The following is a 16,574-nucleotide window of genomic DNA, read 5'->3' on the forward strand; positions in this document are numbered from 1 at the left end:
GTACTATATTCGATTCTTATCAGAATTCTGTTAAGAAGGCTATTGTTATCAGATGCGACTTTCTTATCAGAATTCTGTTAAGAAGGTTAATGTTATGAGATGCGAATGTCTTATCAGAATTCTGTTAAGAAGGCTATTGTTATCAGATGTGAGACTTATCAGAATTCCGTTAAGGGTTTCACTGGTACTATATTCGAAGTGTTATCAGAATTCTGTTAAGAATTATATTGTTATCAGACGCGACAATCTTATCACTGAGAATTCTGTTAAGGACAAAATGTATATTGAAATGTTGGCATATCATTATTAAGAAATACTGTAAAGGACATGAAGAATATTGACATTTATCATATACTTAGAGTAAATAACTTATAATTTTTACAGTATGATAATAGCATTAAATTTACGTGAATTCCATATTTTCCGAAATGGTGTTTAGCGGGCTGATATGAAAAATTTATCACATGCTTCCGATTATTATCACATGCCTTTCCGTAACGTTACCGTATGGCATTCCGGCGTTACTCGGCAAATTCCGGAAAATACACCTCAATGCTACGTTTTCAGTGAAAAACTTTACAAAGTAGGGTACAAAACAATTATAAGGAAACAGGAACATTATTTTACTTTTTATATTATGTAAAATGCAAAAAACAAATCAAGTGATACAATAAATGCATTTTTTAAAGTTTCCAGCATAATTTAGAAAGTCACTTTATAAATGTTGACTTTTCCTAATAGTGTCCATTATGTTTTGTTGATTTTTTTTTATCGTCAATATAATAATGTATAATTATACTGTTGTTTTTCTCCTCTGTTGAGGCATATGATAGAAAGATTTCATAAAGAATTTTCACTTTTTGAACTTCTACTTGAGAACCACTTAAACGGAGCAATATATTAAACTGTTATTTTTCTCCATTATTGAAGCATATGATAAAAATATCATAACATGTCATTTTTCATATCAGATGTATTATCAGCCCAAGGTTCAATATCAGCCCAAGAGCCGAAGTCCATGTAATAATCTGATAGTATGTCTATCAGAATTATGGTAAGGACATTATTGTTAACAAGGTAAAACGAAACATAGACATATGTATCGTATGAAAAGAAAATACCGCATTTAATTTGAAAGTAATATTATAATAATAAATGAACTCAGTTAATCGTACTTGGTGGCCTTGCAGTGAGGTGAGAGTTGTTCCTTTGTTATAAAGTCTTCGTAGAAAAACAAATTGACAAATGATTGGTAAACATTTTCCTTACCTTTTCATTACAATAACATCAAATTTTGATAAAACATTAATAAACTCCCTTAAGCACATCAAATACATTTTAATTTGTAGCTACTGTCTGCTTTAAATACACACATACAACAGCAATACTTTTTTCATGTGTTCAATTAGAATTAGGAATGCTTACTGAAAGATACAAATGGAATTTAATTTGACTTAAAACGTCTGGAAAAATCATAAGTGGAAACTTTGTTACACTTCTTTAAATATTATAGTAAGTAAGATATTATGCATATTGTAATTGACAATTTTGTACAATATTCACACTTTTAGGATTTGTTAATCTTATCCTCAAATATATATATTGTTGATCATATCCTCCTAATACATGATGTAATAGCTGATACTCGTTGGAGTCATTTAGGGTCCCACACATACATGTAGAAGCACTATATATAACAGTTTTTTAAATGTTGTAGAGCATTAAGTTTCCTTTCCAACGTCAACTTGTATTTCCCAACCAACAAGAGAACAAATGTGTGGTGTTCTTCTCTAAACCAGGAAATGTTTCCTGAAAAAGAAAGAAAATGAAACTTTAAAACCCTATTTTAGAGTTTCTTTGATACATTAAGTATGAATAAAAGGAGGAGTGAGGTACATGTCAATGAACCAGCAACCTAACCACATCCTGAATGTCAAAATACCTGTTCAACAAAAGAATGTATAGTTAATATCGTTCGAATTAATTTCTAATCAAATGAGTTTAGATTATTCAAACTTCCACATATATATTTGCACTTAACACCAAAATCTACAAACAATAAAAATCAATAAGAAATTACAGGAAACACGGACGAGGTTACCGGTTTTAAGCAGAAATATAAACTTGGGTCGGTAAAAAACAAAATTTCACATCACCCACCCTTTATATCAAAATGAAGGACTCTTTAGTTCATAGCAAGAAACACAATGCAAGCGATCTTAAAGTCAACCGTCTTGAGATTATGTAATGCATCACATGCACCGATAATTTGACAGCCACTGATTTGAAGATACATTAGTTCATCATAAACACCGAGATCTTGACAGTCAAACATTTTAAGATACATAAAAGTAACTGAACACAAGCACCGAGATATTGACTGACACTCATCTTGAGGTATATTGATACACCACAAGCAACAAAATCCTGATAGACACTGATATTGAGATACAGTAATGCACCAGAAGCACCAAGAGATCTTAACAGTCACTCATCTTGAGATACAGGATAGCATCACAAGCAACGAGATCTTGACAGTCACTCATCTTGAGATACATTATAATATCACAAGCACCGAGATCTTGACAGTCACTCATCTTGAGATACAGTAAAGCAACACAAGCACCGAGATATTGTTAGTCGCTCATCTTGAGATACAATAATGAATCACAAGCACCGAGATCTTGACAGTCACTCATCTTGAGAAACAATAAAGCATCACAAGCACCGAGATCTTGACAGTCACTCATCTTGAGATACAGTAAAGCAACACAAGCACCGAGATCTTGTTAGTCACTCATCTTGATATACAATAATGAATCACAAGCACCGAGATCTTGACAGTCACTCATCTTGAGAAACAATAAAGCATCACAAGCACCGAGATCTTGACAGTCACTCATCTTGAGATACAGTAAAGCAACACAAGCACCGAGATCTTGTTAGTCACTCATCTTGAGATACAATAATGAATCACAAGCACCGAGATCTTGACAGTCACTCATCTTGAGAAACAATAAAGCATCACAAGCACCGAGATCTTGACAGTCACTCATCTTGAGATACAGTAAAGCAACACAAGCACCGAGATCTTGTTAGTCACTCATCTTGAGATACAATAATGAATCACAAAGCACCGAGATCTTGTTAGTCACTCATTTTGAGATACAATAATGAATCACAAGCACCGAGATATTACAGTCAATCATCATGAAAACAATAAAGCAAGACAAGCGCTGAGATCTTGAAAGTCACTCATTATGAGATACAATAAAGCAACACAAGCATCGAGATCTCACAGTCACTCATCTTAAGATACAGTAATGCACCACAAGCAACCACAAATATTGACAATCACTAATCTTGAGATACAATAATAAATCACAAGTACCAAAATTTCACAGTCAATGATCATGAGAAACAATAAAGCAATACAAGCACTAAGATCTTGACAGTCACTCATCTTAAGATACAGTAAAGCAACACTAGCACTGAGATCTTGACAGTTACTCAGCTTGAGATACAATAATGAATCTATGCACCGAGATCTCACAGTCACTCATCAAGAGATACAGTAAAGTAAAACAACACCGAGATCTTGACAGTCACTCATCTTCAGATACAGAAATGAATTACAAGCACCGAGATCTCGCAGTCACTGATCTTGAGAAACAGTAAAGCAACACAAACACCGAGATCTTTTAATAGTCACTCATCATGATATGCAGTACAAAAGAACAAGCACTGAGATCTCACAGTCACTCATCTTGATAAACAACAAAGCAGCACAAACACTGCGATCTTTACAGTCACTCATATTGAGAAACATTAACTTCAAAGCAGATTCTGATAATCATTTATTTTGGAGTATATCCATACACCACAAGCATCGAGATCTAGAGAGTCACTCATCTTGAGAAACAGTAAAACAACACAAGCACCAAGATCTTGACAGTCACTCGTCTGGAGAAACAGTAAAACAACAGAAGCACCGAGAACTTAACAGTCACTTATATTGAGACGTGTTCGTACACCACATGCACCGATAACTTGACAGTCACTCAACATAAAGATGTTCATACACCACAAGCATCGAGAACTTGACGGTAACTCACTTGAGATATATGCATACACCACAAGCATCGCGATCTTGACAGACACATCCTGAGATATTGGCAAACACCCTCCACAAGCAATGAGATCATGACGGTCATTCACTTTAAGATACAGTAATGAACCACAAGCACCTTTGTCTGTATGGAAATATATTCTTTGATTAAAACACATTACTAGTGCCTCTGCAAAGATACTAGGTAAGTTATTTTAAAGTTTGTATATAATATAGATGGGTAAAGCAGAAAGTTTGTGCACACGCAAAACTAGTTTACAAAATGTCCTGCCGGTAGCAAATTCGTCTATATATATATATCTAGACTATGAGTGTTGTGTTCTGCTTTTTGTCTATGTACATGTATTTTCTCGTAGGGGTCGGGTCTTCTTGTTGTGGTCTGATGTACGAAGAAAAGCGATATTCAAGTATAATAATACGATTTATCAAAATTTCTTTTCCAGCTGCTTTGTTACCTAGTAATATTTTCAACCACAGACGACAAATATGCTTCCATAAATTGCCCTGTTAATGAATTTTGATGATGATCAGTTTTGTAAACACATTTAGTATCTGACTGTTATTTTTAAGAAAACAGAAGATAAGAACAAAAGAGTTACTATTTAAAGAAATTAATATTTAAGAGCTGCCAGGTAAAAAACAAACAAGAAATTATTTGGAGCTTTAAAGGAATCAAAATATAAATATACAAATATTCAACAAATATAGTTGTACAATTATGCTTTCTGTTTTGATTTCCATTTGAAAGTGATTTATAAGGATTACCTATCTTTTGAGTTAGTATAGATTGTTCACCTGGCCAGCCTTCTCATCGAAATCATCTTGGTAACCTGAAATACAATAACTAAATCAATTTAAAAAAAGTACATGTAATGTATGGAACATATACACATTTGTATACGAGTCACAGAGACAAATAACTAATATAGGATCCAAACAAATTACCATGCACATCTCCTTATTTTCATATTAATTCATGCTTCAGGATACACGAAGGACACATTTTGCGTAAAAAACTTATTAAATGCAAGCGCCATGTATTCTTTGTGCATTTTCAGGAGCCGTATAAAGATTGCAATTTTTCATCAAAAGCAAGCTCTTATCGCTAATTTGACACTGTGAATCAATTTTTTGTAGCATACGTTACTGTCAAACCAATTTTCTGAAATCCTAGTTAAAAAAATTGATTCTCAAAATTAGTGATTCTTAAATTGACCTTAGTTGCAATCTTTAATACAAAAAGATGTTTATCAGAAGAAAAAAATGATTTAAATTTTTACACCAAATCCCCAAACTTTTATTAACAATTGGTTTTTGTTTTGTTTCCTGGAATCAATCGGCATATACATTGGTGTTAATAATCATTAAATTAATGTTTAAAATTCTACTCCAAAAAGATGTATCTCGAAGTCTGTGATAAAACGAAAATACGCCACATTAATTATGCAATACCTGTGGTAGATGTTATCAATGCAAAAGGACAATGCTGACTGCCAAACAGTTTCTTTTTCAGTAAAATACGTAAAAGTAAAATAATAAACTATGTAAATAAAAGCACATGGTAAAAAACTTGTATATATATACCAGCATTTGGGGGAAGCTAATCCTTTAATCACCTGTTGATACCAATTGCCCAGCTGTTAATCTCTGACCACTTGGTCATATCTTATTAAATCGCAATGAAAATTAATTTATACAACTATGCAGGGCAGAAGCGGATTAAGGGGGGGGGGGGGGGGGGGGGGGGGGGCAGGGTGCCCGGATCTCCCCTTTGTGGGAAAATTTTTGTTGCTATAGGGAATCACTGAGGCATGACTGGAGCGGGCCTCCTCTGCGACAGTCAGTGCCCCCCCCCCTCTTTTATGTACATTTCTGGATCCGCTACTGCAGGTAACCAAAGAAAACATAAGCGAACAAAACTGTAGAGGGAAAAATCTTAAGTGAAAACATATATTTATAGATAAATATTAAGTGTAAGATTAGTTTTAAAAAAACTCTGACAAATGTTCTTTCTAAGGCAAGAAGAATTTGTATCTGAATCTGACAGCGACATTCACAACACTTATTATTCTAGACAAATAACCTTGATAATAGTGATTTTTTTTAACTAAATTTTCGTTTTATTTTTGGAGAGGACAGTATGTTGTATGAAAATATCTCTTCTCTTATACATGTACATTTTTCGAGACATTTCAAAGTGTCTGTGTCCTTGTTTATTTCACAGTACAACCTGTTTCTTTTTAAATATGAATGATAATTATTATTTCATAGTGAGAATGCTGTTAAATATTAATTACATGCGTTGGTCACTTAAACTGGGCCCCTGTTGTGTTCACGTATTGTGTGGTTCTATTGATAAGATAAATGATTAAAGACGCTTCTGGGGTGTTCCCAGAGGAATGTTTATAAATATTTTGAATTTATATTCAGTTTTCCAGTGATTTAACAAATCAAACATGGGAATTGTGATCAAAAAATGAAAAAAAAAAAGAAACTTTATGGGTGACCCCTATGGTTTGGCTTTGATGTATGTTGTAAAAGCGAGTATTTTCTACAACAGCGTGTTCCAGTTATTGGATAATATGTTTCTGAATGAATTTATTGGTCTCGAAAAAAATGAAAGGTGAACATTATGAGTTTTGGTACCCAGCAGTTAAATCAATATTTCAAAAATCTGAGACACGTGGTTTTATTGCTAGTGTTTGGTCAATATTAAAGAGATGAAAACAAATGTGTCCTTCCATTTGACGCATATTTCATCTAAGTTTGGGAGCAACTTTTTGGCAGATATATATAATGAGCTGTATATTTTCTTAATCAATCATACCAAAAATTAGATTTGCTGTAGATTAAGAACACGAGTAATATTTCAGCTTGTAAAAACAGTGAATAACCGGTAAATGAAAAAATGATATTTTCAAAATTTGCTTCAGATTTTGACTCTTGATTATACAATAGCTTCTGTCCAAGCTTCATAATATTCTAAGAAGGTTTGAAAAAAATATTGATGTGAAAAAATAAACTTCATCCAAAATATGTATCTAAATGTTAACTTCCAAATTATTTTAGTCCATTAATGAAAGGGAAAAATGTCTCAAAATTTTGCTCTGGATACTGTCTTTTGAATCATGAGCAAACTTCTGTCAAAGTTCTGTCATAAATTTCCATGAAGGTTTGACAAAGTTATATATGTGCGAAAACCTTTTAATCATTAAATAAATCGTTTCAATTTAATAAAAAACGAATAAAACCAAGATGAAGAATACAATTTTCTGACTGAAACCCTGTTGTGACTATCGAAGTCTTCCATCAAAAACTTGGCCAAAGAAAACTATGAACAAGAAAACTTCGAAAAAGAAAATTTGAACAAGAAAACTTGGTCAAAGTCATCTGTTCAATGTCATCATCAAAGTTTTTCATAATTTTCTTTTTAAAAGGCGGGATTTCCATGTTTACTTGAAGAAATATGGCTCTAATAAACTTTTCACTGTGTATTATCATTTAGAGAAGGTGAAGGATTAATCGTAAAATAGTAACGAAAACGGGAAGAAGTAACTGGCTTCTAAGAAGAAGTCAGAGTAGTACCGAACAGAATCCTTCAAGAACTTCACACTGAAGATCTCCGAGGTCGAATTAAGGAATTATTTTGAAATTGAAAAAGCGACATTCAATCTGCTATTGGCCAGATCGAACCATTGGTCAAAATACATTCTACAAATTCACATTCATATATCGATTTATTTCTCCACATTGTTTTCTTTTTACTTGAACTCATTCTACCATTTCCGATAAATTTGCCATGTACTTTTGTTTTGTGAACAAAATATTGATAATTTCTAAACAACACTATGATGGGCTGATTCCCGTCAAAATACAACAAAGTTTCAAGAAAATTCGAATGAGATTCTATTCCATTAAAGTCCGTGAAAGTTTTTGTCATCAGTATTTTTCACAGTCAACTGTTGTCATTAGAACAAATTTAATCTTTCAAAAAGTTGGACCAAGTATTCTTAGACAAAGAAAATTTTAATAGTGACTACGGGTCTTTAGTGCAATGTCGAAAAATTTCATGTCGGTTCGAAGACGCCCTTTTTTAAACGATAGACTGAACCTATGTTTACGACACCGAAGATATCGAGGACGAGAACGTCCCACAACTGATGGATTGTAGTGTCTCGCTTCCGCAACACTTGTTGCCAGCTCGACCGCAAATTCGTCATCGCGAAACAGTTTATACAAACCTATCGAGTTCAATAATGATAATGATGTGCAATAAAACGTTGAAGTAACTACTCCGTAGAGAAATTGACCAAGACGTTCTAAGTCAGGAACCTGTTGTTCAGTGGTTGTCGTTTGTTGATAAGTGTTTCTTGTTTCTCGATTTTTATATAGATAAGACCGTTGGTTTTCCTGTTTCATTTATTTTTTTTGGTCCTTTATAGCTTGCTGTTCGGTGTGGGCCAAGGCTCCGTCTTGAAGGCCGTACTTTGACCTCTAATGGTTTACTTTTTACAAGTTGTGACTTGGATGGAGAGCTGTCTCATTGGCACTCATACCACATCTTCTTATATCTATATAAGTTCCTAACACACGGCTATGTCGGGTTTATGAATTTATTGAAATTGGTTATGTGATTTGAATTTATATTCAAATAAAGATTTCTTGCTATTGTGCAATACACAGTGCTGTTGCGCAATACTTAGTAAATCTGTTTTCAGACTATATACCAAGAATTAGCAAAAGAAATTGTGACCCCCAATTTTTTTTTTGGGGGGGAATGATAATTTCTTAAATCTTCGGAGGGAAAAAAATTGACCCCCCCCCCCCCCCCCCCCCCAAAAAAAAACTTTTGTACCCTTCCCCTCAAAAAATTAATATTTAAAGAAATTTTGTTTTTTTGTAAAATGTGGTACAATTCAAGAGACAACCATACACTTCAACACAAATAATTGTCTGAAAACTAGAATCATGCTTGTTTTGGCCCCTAATTCCTGAACGGTTTGGGCAATTAGTCCCAAAATGAATCTCAACCTTCTACTTATGGTATTGAACCTTGTAGTATAATTTTAGAGCAATCAAAATACTGAAACACAAGTTATTGTCCTGAAACTAGAAAAATGCTTGTTTTGGGCCCCCTTTTGGCCCCTTTTTCCTATACGGATGTGACCATCACCCCCATAAACAAACCCAACCTTCCTTTTGTGGTATTGAACCTTTAAGTAAAATTTCATAGAGATGCGTACACTTATACTAAAGTTATTTTCCGGAAACTAAATGTCTTCGGAAGACGACGACGTGATAGCAATATACGAACGTACTTTTTTTGCGGTCGTATAAAAACGATTAAGAAACGTCGCACGATACTGGTGTTATTTTGATGAAATCGTGGACAAGACACACTCATGTCATTAATTTATAAACAATAAAATTGATATTCTGAAGTATTATGTATCATTTTAAAGCTTTTAAATTCTACTTTCAGAATATTGCAATTTTGTATATGTAACAGACTATTTTCATTAAGTAAAAATCAATAAAACCTTCATTTTTGAATATTATTTCCTTGTCCCGCGTTACACTTTAAGTTTTGTGAAATTCTGAATATCGTAAAAAATATATAAAAAATTCCACCAACCTATATAAAAGTTTTGTCTAGAAAAAACACGTCATAATTGGTCGATGATGTATATATATATGTCGGTTTCGTTCTTTGAAAAGACTGATTTTTTTTAAAAGGGATGAAGATGATACAAATTATGTGTCCCATGCACGAAAAAAAATTGCCGTCATTTTTCTAAATTGTCCCCAAAAATGGGAATAACAGAGCAACCACCATGTCGAAGGTAACTAATTCTTATACTTGTATTTTGTACAAAGCTCACACTTTCGCCTCACGCAATTATCAGGTTTTTTTAAAATAATTTCTTTTAATTCGAGTTGAATAACAATGTCCGACATTTTGTCCCCTTCAAAAACAATTGACATAGTGTTACGTTTTTCTGTTTTATGATATTTATTTCATTGATACAGTGCTATTCACTACATAAAAAAAGTATAGGTGATAAAAGTACAAACAATTCTCTCTATTTTGATATTTATTTCTCATAAATCTAATCTAAAATACGAAATATCAGATACATCTACAATGTCCCGACATACGATTTTGACGTTATGTAACAAAATATACAAATGTTACGACTCATTGTCATTATTGCGGTATTCACAGACGATTCGGAATACGGCTATTTTTCGGTTGCTTGTGAAGAAAACTTTTAATGTTTTAGGTAAAAGCTCTACCAATTCATTGGAGGGGAAATATTTCCTCGCGGAACAGAAGTGTTTTCCGGACTTTGTTATGATCGACAGGCCCATCCGCTACAACACAAATTAATACGGAAAGGAAAGCAGCTATTATTCCCGCTGATTCCCTTGCATATATTTGTGAAGAACTCAATCAAACTGTCATGTTAACTATACTGTAGTCCATTCGCCTCAACATTCTGGATTGTATAAAAGAATGCATTTGCAGTGCGTTGTGTATTAAAAAGAAATTGATTGCTTTTTGTAATTAAAATGTATACTATTCAAATGATTTCAATTAAATTAACATTTTTACTTTTAATTTGTTAATAAAAAGCTTAGTATCTACTATCTAAGAAAAATATGAATCTTGCTTACGTATTCAAGTGTGTAACGTTAGGTGACACCAGTTTCGTGCGACGTTTCTAAAATATTCTTCATAGAAATTCAGTGTTAAGCAGCAGCCCATTTTGAGACCTCAAGTCCATATCATATTTTCCAGTATGCCGGAGGATTTCTTGGCTAATTGTTATAATTTGAATGCAAACAAAACGATAAGGATTGGCAAATCAGACAAGTGAAAATTCTCAAGAGATTTTCCTTATCAATAATCAAATAGTGTATATGTCAAGTATTTGCTTCAATAGTATAAAAAATTATAATAACAACTTAATGCTATCATATTTTATAATTAATTAATGCTATGTAATGTGATATATTCAAAACATAATTCTTGAGCCCTCATATTATAGATAACATGTAAATACTAGTTTTTATATTTCAAATAAAAATAAAATTTGAGAAACCACAAGCGGTGCGGTAAATACTGTCCATCGATCTAAACAATGATAAACCATAATACTTTTATTTAACCAGTTGGCACTCATAAACCAAAGAATGGCTAATGTATTCATCCCTTGGTATCTTCAGCCTCCTTTTTATCAACACATTTATTCATTTTAGAAATGATATAATGTTTGAATCTTTTGTCAGAGCAATACATTTATGTAGAGTGTAAATACAAGTTTTTGTTCTTTTTTTCTCACTTTTTTAAATTTAAATAAATTTAACATGGAAATAAAGTAGAAAAATAAATATATTTAATGCGGTGACCCTGTATATAGGTGGAAATCTCAAAGAAGAGAAAAAAGAAACTTAAGATACTACGTATACATGGTATATACTAATTTCCCAAAATGATTTATTCACTCGCAAGGTTAATTGCATTTTCTATTTCATGAAACAATAGGAAATTTCCTAACAACTAATCAATTTCCCATCAATATAATCTTTTGTTATACGAAATTGATTTATCATATACAAGTTTCGCTTTTCACTGACGCTAGTATTAAAACTAAATATTGTGTAAATTAAATACGACATTCATTTTTTTTTTCATAACGAAATAAAAGATGCATATAATAATTTCGTGATATATGAAAAAATATTAAACTTGATATATTCACAAGTGCCTTAAGTGTATATTGCTTAGACATAGCAGCAGCAAAGTCATATAGCAGCTCCTGTCAACAATCGACCAACGTTTTTGTTACATATATTAATTTGTTCAATATACTGTCATTCCATTTGCAGACACAATGCGGTTTGGGGGTTGTCTTCTAGTCTTTGTTCGCTGTCTTTTTGTCAATACACCAGACTAGTTTTGTATTTATAATTTCAAAAAAGCTAGGGCATATGAATTATGTAGAGATAAATGACACTTCTTTTTAAAAAAAACTTGTCGATACAATTTCGGACTTGTACATCAAAATGAGATGACCCCATCTGTGATGTTTTAAGAAAATATAAATGATGCACAAGCATCACTAGTTGAAAACAGAACTTTTAACTGAAACCATCTGTCGAAATGTTCGAGTGAAAGTTCCTTCTGCTACAACATGACACCATCTCTGGGAAGGCTGGTTACGACCATACTCGATTAAACAACATAGTTACGCCAAACAAAGTTACGTCTATATTAACCTTTTCTTCGTTTACAATTAAATATACAATGTATATGCAATATTTGTACTCACCTATATCATATTTCTTTGAAACGTCCTCTTCGTTATATACATACTCAATATTGCCTTCCATGACCTGGAATCGAATTTGAATTTTTGAACCAATGAAAAAATAGAGATGTAACGGCGCATATTTTCAAAATTTTCAAACTATACTAACTCTACTTCCGTTCCACTTTAAATGTTTGAAATACGTATGGAAATAAAGAAACCGAGAATAAACAAATGTTAGCATGCCATATAATCTTAAAACATATAAATACATACTGAATATTTGTTCCGGATCAACAAATTACAAATTGAAAATTATTGAAACTTGTGAAATCGTGTTAGTTAGTCAGTCATACACAAGTTTTTGGAATATACTGTGTTCTGGAATTTAAAAAACCCAACAACAACAACGCAAATATCTATCAACCAGTGTTAATGTGGTGACATCTTTACAAGCAAGTCTTACATCTTTTTGTGATATATACTTTGGGAAGACTTTACGTAATGATGACAGAAGTTCAATTATGGAGACGAGACTAGTGAAAACGGTGAGTGTTTCTTTTATTCACAATGTGTCACTATAAAAATAAACGTTTAATTCTCAAAATATCTTAACTTATACAATAATTAAACCAGTAAATCATCATTTCGCCCTTTCTAAATTATGTGTACAGGGTTCCAAATAAATGTTCCCATTAAAATGCAAATTATGATCGTCCCAAAACAGGGTTTCCAACCCCGAACCCCCACCCCCTGGATCCGCAACTGGTGTAACAAATCCAATATAAATCACACATCTTTTGACTGATAAATTTCGGTTCATATTTCATTTTGAATCTCCTTAATTTTTGACTAATATGATACAGAAAGTAATATCATAGTTTTCTTTTGTCATAATACGAAATAGTTAATTATGTTCAGTCATTTTCAAACTGACAACGACATGGCTATAAAGAAAAACAACAGAACACAACCCTTAAGACTGAGCAACACGAACCCCACCACGAGTTAATTGTATATATATATTTTTATATCATTTATTTATATAAATGAAATTGTCGGTCCAAAAAATATATAATAATTAAAAATTTAACAAATAAAAAAACGTCTGCTCTAAGACATGCAGAAACGGGAGAACCAATATAATCGATTGATATAAGTATGAAGTCCTGCACTACATCATGTACATGTATGCTATAAAACTAAAACACTTTCAGCATGTTTTATTCACACCATAATCATGATAATCACCATCGTCTATTTTTTGTTATTATCAGAAATAGTATTATTATTATACATGTTATATTAGTAGTGTTGTTGTTCTATTCCAGACACACTGATATTGATATATAATAATTTGTACTTATTCATTTATTCAATTAATACTTATCAAAACTTTAAAACATCTATGAGAATATTATATAGTTAACAAAAAACTATCAAAATACTATCTTCATGAATTTGAATGCTAAAAATAGTATATTTTTATACGTACCTCCATTAGAATTCCAAGAGTATAATGCTGTGTAAAGGTTTCACAAACAAACCGTGTGCTGTATTTGGCGGGAGACACACACTATTATAGATTACAATCACCGTTTAGCATGTTTAGACAGCTAGTAAAACCATATGGTTCATACACATGGATTACGAGATACAATTGGTATTTCTTATCGGATGAAATACTTGTCAAGAAAGATGTTATATTAACTGCAATTATGGCTCCAAAATTAGGGGAGTCAGGAAAAACTGTGTTTTGCACCCCCTTTTTTGCCAAACATCTTTTTTTTTAACAAATGAAAGATGACGCTGACTTATTTTTTTTTCTCTTCCCTTGTCGCTTTCAGAGTCTATTGGATAATTACGTTCATACCGGTAGAGAACATTTTAGCGCATAAATCATGTTAAATAGGACATTTTAGCGAAAACAATCATGGGTGACGTTTTAGCTCCAAAGTATAACCCAATTTAGCGCATGATGTTTAATCCATTTTAACAAAAAGTGAAATTATCAATGCCCATTTTAACGAAAATTTTAATTGTCAATGATTATTAGCGACATAAATTAATTAATAGTATATTAATAAATTTAATAGAATCAAGACAGCACAATACAAAAAATATCATGTCCATTAACATGATTCAAATACAGCACTAAAAGTCTACTGAAAAGTTTAACTCAAATGTAACAAGTCCGTTTTAGCCTGGAATCTATATCCTAACCATTTGCTAGCGGAGGTATATGTACGTAACGCCCTCTTGATATACCCCTTGTACCATGTGTACATTTACTTCTCATTAAATATACATCTTTTTAATCCTGTTAAATAAAATAGTTCGTAAAGGATTTTTACTATTGCAATAAACATGATAAATACAAAAATATATATTTACCATCAATTTGTTTACAGTTATTATACAATTCAAGTTATATAGTCTGTTTTGTCTTTGAATATTCCTGAAACGACCAGGGGCCGGTTTCACGAAGCTATTATAAGACCTGTCATAAGACATATCTTAGGACATGTCTTATGACCCTCTTATGACTATCCTATGACATATTTCAGACCTCATCTCGAAGCTGTCTTAGGATGATCTTAGCAAAGATATCCTAAACATGTCGCAACTTCTTTAAATTTAAACAAAATAAAGAATAAGTGTAATTTATATAAATAGTCTATTAATAATTTACTAATATACATATGAACTTAAAATACAAAATTGAGAAAAGGTAATACAATTATAACATTTTTTTGTACAAGTGAGTTGAATTCAATTTGTCCCTGTATCGGTTTAAAATAATAAGGTAAAAGGATAAAATCGTGCACTCTTGATACCAATACATCGAATGTTCATTGTTGACAAATCATGATATAAATCCCTCAACCAATAAAGATTTAGTTGTGAGCAGGACATGGAGAATAGATAATTGGATAAGAATTAGATAATTTGCAAAATCAATATAAAAATTGCGTGTTATTTATATAAATAAACTTAAGACACCTCTCGTGTAGTCCTAACTTTATGACCAACTTTAAGAGATGTCCTAATTTAGGACCACTTTGTGAAACCCACTTAGGACTAAGATATGTCGTAAGACCATCCTAAAACATGTGAAACTGGCCCCAGGCTCTTTTTATTTCCAAATCATGATCAGTGCTTCGAAAATTTGTTATAAGTTGTCTACTTTTAATTTAACTTGCTTCATTGAATAGAACTTACTATATGACATAAAGAATACTATTGAATATTATTCAAGTTATGTACATTTTGTAATGTTATATGTTTGAATTTTTCAAAACATTATTCCTAATTTTTTTTCTCTAAAACAGGTTTATAATTAATCGTTTGAAAACACAAAAATATCTATGTTTTCATGCTTATTCTGCTATATCTAAATTTGATTCTTCGCTTATTTTAGGTGCAAGGGATACCATATAAAACTTAAACGTTGGGCGAAAGTGTGTAATTGCAGGATAAAAACACTACATGTACATAGTTAGAAATTATAAAAAAATATTGGTGTACTAAAACGAAGCATCAGAAAGGCTCGGTAAGACTCGCGTTCTCTCCTGTTTCATAAAGTTAGTATAAATAATTCTTATATTTTCCGACAATGTACATATACTGTTTATATGAGTGGGGTATGGGGTATGAAAATGAAAATAAGACAGCAACCCAATGACACGAACAACGAAAGACACATTGATGCCAACATACGGTTAAGAGGAGTCTATACAATCAATCATAATTCCAGTTAATTTATATAAATTTAACACAGACTATCAAGTACCTGCAATCAAAACCAAAACTACGCATTTACATGAACAAATGACAAAAGACAACTAATTGCGAGCTTTTAAACAGTTAACGGGATTGAACTAGCTTTTTAGACCTCAACAACACTAACATAATATTGACCAATGGACAAACAAATGTAGAAATATACAATATTCGGTCACTGTCAGAAAAATATCAACTTTTATGCATGGGGCTTAAAAACTATCGAAAGGCGAGGTTGACCAAGTTGTTCAACTGTTTCGTGCCGAATACAAACAAGTTGATATCTTACGAACCACAAATTTGGAAGAAAAATGACGTGATGACGTTGTTTATATCCGCCATACAGT

At 32.1% G+C, this 16,574-nt stretch overlaps 1 long non-coding RNA gene across 1 annotated transcript; it reads right to left on the reverse strand.

Annotated features, from left to right (window-relative positions):
- Positions 1 to 647: 647 nt before the first annotated feature.
- Positions 648 to 14,041, reverse strand: LOC127711605 (uncharacterized). Its single transcript, XR_007986806.1, has 4 exons — positions 13,940 to 14,041; positions 12,466 to 12,529; positions 4,895 to 4,959; positions 648 to 1,809 (listed from the first exon to the last, which is right to left on the reverse strand). It is a non-coding gene; the product is annotated as an uncharacterized LOC127711605 (long non-coding RNA).
- Positions 14,042 to 16,574: the final 2,533 nt, after the last annotated feature.

Source organism: Mytilus californianus, unplaced genomic scaffold (genome assembly GCF_021869535.1).
Source record: "Mytilus californianus isolate M0D057914Y unplaced genomic scaffold, xbMytCali1.0.p SCAF_8, whole genome shotgun sequence".
In the NCBI taxonomy this organism is placed as follows: domain Eukaryota; kingdom Metazoa; phylum Mollusca; class Bivalvia; order Mytilida; family Mytilidae; genus Mytilus; species Mytilus californianus.